The sequence below is a fragment of the Epinephelus lanceolatus genome, chromosome 7 (assembly GCF_041903045.1).
Source record: "Epinephelus lanceolatus isolate andai-2023 chromosome 7, ASM4190304v1, whole genome shotgun sequence".
NCBI lineage: Eukaryota > Metazoa > Chordata > Actinopteri > Perciformes > Serranidae > Epinephelus > Epinephelus lanceolatus.
Genome location: NC_135740.1, coordinates 8711401 through 8719979, shown reverse-complemented (window position 1 = coordinate 8719979; position 8579 = coordinate 8711401).

The following is an 8579-nucleotide window of genomic DNA, read 5'->3' as shown; positions in this document are numbered from 1 at the left end:
TACTCTTTAATGTTAGTGAACAATATTCTGGCCTGTTGGCCAGCTTACTTGTTAGCATAGCCTGGAGAACATGCCTACACAGGAGCCTCAGGAGCTGCATGCAGTACCTGTCTGGATGATCTGAAACATGTAAATGTAACTTTCACTGGGTGTCTCTTCATGATTCATGAGGACTTGACTGATGGAAGATTTGATCATTGTTTCCTAAACTAGCGGGATCAGAAGAGTAAAGCAGAAGCCGCTGAGCGAGCACAGTGTATTGATCTCCTGGAGGCCATGCTGGCTCTGGATGAGAGTGAGAGGATCTCTCCCAGCAAAGCCCTCACTCATCCATTCATTTCCTCCATCATATCTTAGAGAACTCATAGTACCTTATCATCCCACAAGAACAAGTAGAATGGGAGCCAGAGCCTTCAGCTATCAGGCTCCGTTTTTTTTGGGAACCAAACTCCAGTTTTGGTCCATCTCCAAATTAAAAGTAGAAATAAGACTTTCCTCTTTGATAGAACCTATAGTTAGGGCTGGCTCAGGCTCGTCTTGTCTGGATCAGCCCATAATTAGGCTGATATAGGCCATGTCTGCTTGGGGACTTTCTGTAATACAATGAAGAAAGACAACATGCACTCTCAAAAAAGAAGAAAAAAGTCTGGAGGTGCTCGGCCACAGAACAGCAGTATAAACAAGAAAAAGCCAGCAACACTCTGTGTCCTTCGTTACAAACTTTTAATACCTCACTGGTACAGCCAATCAAACACACAGACCGGTTTCAACAAGTGTCTTCCTCAGTGTGTGAAATCGTTTTCTTGATGTCATGGTTGCTAAAAATGAGCTACTGAGCACTAGCCTTTATAGGAAAAAGACTGACACTAACAGCTACCTTGATTACACCAGCTTCCATCCACCTGCCCTTAAAAAAGGTCTCCCTTTTAGTCAGCTCTTAAGGGTCAGAAGAATTTGTGGCACTGATGCCTCTTTTGATAAACAAGCCAAGGAACTGTGTGATCGTTTTTTAACTAAAGGTTATGATGAAAGGGCTCTTAATGAGTGTATGCTCAGGGTGAGACAAATTGACAGGAGATCTTTATTGACCTCCAAGACTCATCCTTCAGAAACTCTAGGTCTGGTTTGTGCTACCACCTTCTCTAACATCTCGGCTGATATAAAGAATAGTGTGAGGCAGCACTGGTTTTTTCTAGCAGGTGATCCACAAGATGGTCATTTATTTAAAGAGCCTCCAGTTTTTGCACACAAATGTGCTCCAAATTTAAGAGACCGACTAGTCAGAGCAGATTATTTTGTACGTCCTCAGCACTTTTTATCCTCTCTACCTCAGTAGTTTACCTCTCATCCCCATTCAGGACGTAAATACCCCATTAGCATCTCATGTAAAACCAAATTTGTTGTCTATCTTCTAAAATGCTCATGTGGGTTATGCTACGTTGGCAAGACTAAGAGAGAACTTAAGATTCGTGTCTCAGAACACAAGAGCAGCATCAGGAATAGAGATGAGAAATCATCTGTGGCAAGACACTTTAACACTGCTGGCCATGATGTGTGCTCCGTAAGATTTCAGGGCATTGAGGAAGTGAGACCTATGGAGAGAGGGGGGGATAGAGAGAGAAGGCTGCTACAACGTCATGCCTTCTGGATCCACGCGCTGCAAACTGAACACCCAAAGGGTATGAATGAATACTCTTGAGCTGTTTTTTGTAATTTTTTGTAGTGTTGTTTATCACTGTTTTTCATAAAATAAATAAATAAATAAAAAAATAAAATAAAATAAAAGATTTCACACAGAGGAAGACACTTGTCAAAACCAGTCTGTGTGTTTGATCGCCTGTACCAGTGAGGTATTAAAAGTTTGTAACGAAGGACACCAAGTGTTGCTGGCTTTTTCTTGTTTAGACTTTCTGTAATACACCTTACTCTGTTCCTGTGACTCCAAATACCAAAGACATGGTTAACACTATGAGATAAATAAAAAGATGATAACATCTTTATTTATTAAATATTTGCCCTGTGAGTATCACCAAATATAATTTTACTTACAACTACATGTCTTACAGTTTCCTCGGGGCAGCTCAAATCAAGAGTGAGGAAAATACAGTCCCCCATGAGGACATGTGGGTTTGAAAATTTGAAAAGGGATTACTGAACTAAACATTTTAAACATGTGAAGTACAGTTAATTCTTTGCAAAGAAATGTACAAACTGATTCCAGGTAAGTTTAGAGGGTCTGGATTCTACCACAGTGTTACTACAGCAGAAAGATCACTCTTACTAATGCAAACGCATTGTGTGTCTAGCTATGACAAGGACACATTCTCACTTAATGGTCAAACCAGTGTGGCTGTTCCCGTCTTTGAGTATCATGACAATCAGTGTGATGTGACTGTGACATCTCACCATGGGAGGGCAGGTGCTGAGCCAATAGTCATAGATGAAGAAAAGGATGAATGACTCGCAACACTGTAGGACTCTTTGCAGAAAATAATTATTTATTGCACCATGACGTTGCCTACGTTTCGAGCTGTATGCTCTTCGTCTTCGTGCTGATGAAGAGCATACCGAACCGAAGATCACAGGTTTGAGTTGCATGTAGCTGATCGGGATGTTGTTATCAGGGATAACAATAGTTTTCATTGGCTCTGCGTTTTGCGGACAACAGATCCAGCAGGACTGAGCCACTAGGTGAGTCTCCGTCTTCCAGTGCACATGGCGGTCAATGGCGATGAGGAACGCAGGTGATGATCACTACTCTCTGCTGCATGTTACCCACATCACTCCCACTGCTGGGAAGGTGGAGGCAAACTCCGCCAACCAAGTCACCTTGCAGCCCGCCCTCTTTCTCTTGTTTTCCGTCCCTCTTTGGTGTTGGCTCTATCTCTCTCCCCTGGTTTTCCAAGGTACTGCTCCACTGTCATTTAGGTACAACAACTGCCAGTCTATTTAAAAAGAAAGACAAAAAACCAAACACCACCAAATTGGTGAGAACTCAACCTGATTCAACCCTGCTGGAAAATTGAGAAATTATAGCTTGGCTCAGGCCCAATTGACCTCGAGCAGAGAATCAAAGCTCTAGTCACAATCCATGGTCAACGCATACTAACTGCCTCATATGCTGGAAATGGGCAGGGATTTACATGTCATATTCAGTGGACAGCAACAAGAAGTGCTGTATTTTTTTGTATTTTGTATTGCCTTGTATTATTATTTTTTTTTTATCATTTGCCCAACAACATTCATTTTTTTAACCTTAATGTGATCATTTTTGCTGCCGATACAAAAAGTTAAACAATGCTTTTGTTCATATTGTTATGACAGGTCACGACCAGAACTTATGTTTTGTACTTGAATTCCTCATTGTACAGTATGTGTGTACATACCAACAAAAAACACATTCTGGTATGGCCTGTAATATTATGATTACTTCATTTCAAACATCATTTCAGCATCATAATCATGGCTCAGCGGGTTTAATTCTGCAGTAGCTTTGTATGTTGTAAACACAAGGAGAATTATAGCTGCTGCGCAGCGATGGGTCGGGTCCGGGCATTTTTCGGCAATTCTGAGCAACAAGCTGAAGAATTGGAAGACATTTAGGAATTTAGCAACACTGCAAAGGCAGATTTGAAACCACTGTAAAAGATTCAGTTATTGAGACAAAAATCTGAAAATACACATATTGCATCTAGACAGCATGGAGATGTTGGCAATTTGTTTGAAACAATGATTGATTTGCTCCATAAGTGAAAAACTGATGTTTAAAATTGCCATTTTTACATTGACTCCAATTGTTCACATTAGAGCAAAATTCAAAATGCTGTCAAAAATTCAGTTTTTGAGATAAAATTCTGAAATTTGCCACACATCATCTACCATGACTCTAGAATTTTGTCATTTTTTCATGAACATTGAAGATTTATTTAGCAGGAATTTGCATGTATATGTTTACAGTACCGTTTACAGTCAAACATTTTGATGCACTGTAGGTTCAATTTTTGATAAATTTTGTAGGACAGTCTGAAGATGCTCTGTAGCAAGTTTAGTGTCAATTGAGCAAAACTTGTGGGAGGAGATAGGTTTAAGAAGTTTTACAGTTTTTGAAAAAAAAAAAAAACAGTGATGAACTTCATAATTTTTAATAGGTTTAAGTGTACAAAAGTTTCTTCAGTATTGGGGCTACAGTTTGATGAAAGTTGTGAAGTTGTAGCACGTATGGTTGATTTGTTATGAATTTTCAAAGTTTTGAACTTTAGACGCTTGCTGTAGCGCCACCATCAGGACTATTGGCTTGAGTTTACAGCTGAGGATATCTGGCATGAGACTGGACCTTTGTGCAAAGTTTGGTGAGTTTTCACCCATGGGAAGTATGATTTCCTCAGAAGAAGAAAGAAGAAGAAGAAGAAGAAGAAGAAGAAGAAGAAGAAGAACTACGATTACAATAGTGTCCTGGCAGCTTAGCTGCCCAGACCCTAACTACAAACAGAGGGGATGATAGCGGCCAAAAACATAAAATGCCACAGACTGTTTCATGCTTTTGGGATAAAACGGTGTAAATATAGTAGGTACAGCATTTTATCTGTAATGTATGCAAAAACACAACTTCTGTCTATCTGTCACAGACAGCGTGGTTTCACTCTGACTTCATGGATTTCCTCTGTGTACTCCGTTTTCCTCCCACACTCTAAATGCATTTTAAAGAAATTATTACTATCTATCTTACACTATCTATCAATCACACACACTTCGGTTACTGCTTTAATAAAGCTGAATTGCAGTACTGCCAGTCATGCAACACCACTGTTGTTGTGGTCATGAACTTTGGTGTAATGTTACTGCTTTCTCAGTACCTTCAGTTCGTTTGTGACCTGTTTCTGTGAACAGTGGATGCCTCTTTTATTCAACATCCTTGTTATGTTTGCGTACACAATGTTATCCATCACCATCATCTGCCACTTAATTTACTCCTCACCACAGACGGCCAGGAGCTCCCGCACATCTATGTCTTGCCACATCTCCATTTTGTTCCAATCGTAGCTGTAACATTAGCTGAAGACAAGATTTGTTTGCGTCTTGTTTACAGGCTGCAGCAATATGTGGCATTACGACTGTGCGCTCCCATTTGAAACCAGAGTCCTACCCCGCTTGTTAGCAACCCTTGTGATGTGCCACATTGTGCCACATGTCACACTGCTATCAACCCTAATCCAACCCTTGTGTGACCCACCTTTTGGTCTGGGTCCTAAAGCCAAGTCAGTAATGGGTTAACCTTTTCTATAGGCCTTTGCACACTGAGTCCATTTTTTCATGTGTTTTTCATTTTTTTAAATTCGTCATCTGAATAAAAATCGTTAGATGTAGAACTACTCACTGACTCTTATGCACTTTATTGTTCTATTTGTTGCAAAGACTCACAATACAAGACAAAATGTAAAGACACATTTGCTCCCTTGCTTCTCTCCTCTAGAGTTACCACCCTGTCCGTCACCATTCTCTGCTGGCGTCTTTCATTTGGCACTGAAGGAACTGAGCTTTCCTCCCTCTCAGTCTCCACACTGTCACTCTCTCTGTCTGCGTGCAGTCCACATCCTCTTCCTCATCATCATCACTCACCTGAATACTACTATCTGACCTGTTGAAAACAGGCTATCTGAGTTATGAAAGGAATGCGTCCTGCTGTCACATTTTCTTCACTGTTTTTGGTCAAACAACTAAATGCAGGAAATCAAACCTGTTTCAAAAACAGTTGTTACGGTGGGCACTTTTCACCTTCCATACATACTCAGCTTACTCAGTAATTTTCCATTCACATTCATTTCCCTCTCCTGCCTGTCTACCACACCCACCTCATCAGGCCTACTGCTCTCACCTGTGGATCATTACCTCCTTCCACTATAAAAACTGCTGCTTTACAGACTCTCCTTGCCAGATTGTTCTTCGCCCACATGCAAGACTTTCCAACACTGCTTACCTGCCTGACCAGCCATCAGTAAGCCCCCTCTGCCTGCCAGTCTGGTCCCTGGCACCTGAACCCAGAGACTGTGTGTGGGCTCTGAGCCTGAAGAACTGTTACCTGTATTTCTTCTGCACAAGTGCCTTCTTTGCTTGTGTTAAATTAAAGGTCATTACCAACTGTCACTGACCTCTGGAGTGCTGCATTTGGATTCAATCACACATGTTGAAAGTAATATTGCTTTTTCTAGCAATGAGTAGTGTAACTAATTATTAATAACATTTCAGTTACAACATGACAGTTACTCCAAAATCAAACCACTCATTACAACGTCACTTTTAGGGCCCGACCGATTTATCAGCTGGCCGATTTAGTCGGCCGATTATAGCCATTAGACGCCAATGTTAACACTTATCTTTTCATCACTAATAAAACACAGGGAATATGGTGTTTTACTTAGAAATGATATCCTTGTGTTACTGTTTGCACTATAACCTACCTCTGTTAAATTGGCAATAATAAGAACTCTGGTACTGTGAACATACATGTGAATGTCTTAATTCATATAGACTTTGCATGATTATTTTATTTCCCAGAGGTTTACTGCCCTTTTGCACATCATATTTTTGATTTTTGTGTTCAAATTGTTCATATGCTGCTTGTTCCACACAATTTCTGATAATAAAAATTTTTGAAAATAGTAAAATGTTCTTCCTTCAATTTATATCTTTGTAACGAGTGTTTGAACTATATTTAAGCCATCCAAAGCAGGTATTTCGGGGTTTTTTAAATTGAAAAATGTAAAAAATTTAATCGGCCGATATATCGGTTATCAGATTTTTTTATTCCATAATATCGGAATCGGCATCGGCCCAAAAAAATCCATATCGGTCGGGCCCTAGTTACTTGAAATACAACAATCGCATCAGCAGACTCATGTTCATAATTGTGGCACTGCGCAGGCACGCTAAAAAGCAGCAAGCTAATTGTGAAGATGGGAATGCTTACCTTAGCAGCTGGAAATATTCCCATTACTTGGATTTTGTCAATGACAACAACACTGTTTTTGCTAAAAGTCATACTAAAACTCTTTCCACTGCTGAAAACACGTCCTCAAACCTCCAGTCTGAAACACTTCCTATGACTGAAAGCACATCATGGGGCTCCGGGAAATACACCCCACCAAAGGTGACCCCCCCTTGACCGCATGGGCAGCTGCAGGCTACATCGAAGTAATGAAGCTTGTGGCTGGTATGTTGTGAATGAAATGTCCACGAGTGACTCTCCATGTTTAAGGCAACTGAAGACACCCAGGGAAAAAAAAAAAGAATCATTCGCAAGTGATCTAGCCTTAGCTACACTTTCTGGTGTTTACCCTGAGATTCACACGAGGCACACATCGCAATTACCGGTTTTATAGGGTGTAATGGAGAACTAATATAACGAGTAGTGTAACGAATTACTGTTGGCAGGGAGTAATAGGTATTGCATTACTTTTGGAAAGAGTAGCAAGTAATGAGTAATACATTACATTTTTAGAGTAATGAGTCCAACACTGATCCCACATAATCAAAAGCCATTAATTAGTGCATAACCCATGTATTTGGGTGGGCTGTGATCATGTGCTGATGGGTTTAAAGAAGGAAGCACATGTAAGGAGGTGGGTTTGGGTCTGATGGATGGGTCACAAAATACAGGACTTTCCCTCATAAGACCGGTTCTCAGAACCATGTACAACCAATGAGGTGAACCAGGTGAAAGCTATTTGAAGGTACATCATCACCATGTTTCTTTTCCCTAAACCAACCAAACCTACGTAACTTCATGTTAAGTACATCATTCATGGGGTGCAAGTGTGGCAATGCACTGACACCTCTACAGCTACCAGTCCACACTGCTTATTTCCCAGCCAAGTCCACATGAGATGAGCTACTGTCACCTCCAAGAGATGCAAGAGAGCACAGGGTTTTTATTATTTTTGGAAAGGAGTTGTTCTGAAATAATTACTTTGTCACCAGCTGTGCACATATTGTAGGAAAGACTAAAGTAAGGCCAAACATTTGGGATCACAAAGCCCTGCTGGGTGTGCTCATCAGGAACCCTCAGAATTTCTTATTTTTTAGTGTTGTCCTCTCCTCAGAAGAGCAGCAGTTTTTATCACATTCAGTCCCTGCATCCAAGTCTAGACCTGGATACGTTTTATTTGTGTATGTCACATCTAGTGTGTGCTGTGGGCATCAACAGAAGTCAGCCTCAGTCGTTTTTATGCATCATGTTTATCGGAATCAGAGCCTGGAGCTGAAGGATGGAAACAACTGATTAATTATATTTTAAACTGTAGAAACTTAAATCTATTCACACAATATTCCTTACAATAAAAGAAGCTGCACATATTTTTGGTCAATAACTTATCTCAACGCTGTGACGTCCCACACTGGAACTCCCCCAGCTGGATTACTTCATTATTGAAAAGGGGAATCCTCAGATTCCACATCATCTACGTGATTTACTGCAACTGCAGCAGAGATGTAGCTGTGGTTGCGCCATTACACTCATAGAAATATCTGTAGTACGATAAGCTGCATTCCTTCACGCTCATTTCAACTTCAGTAGTTTCAGATAA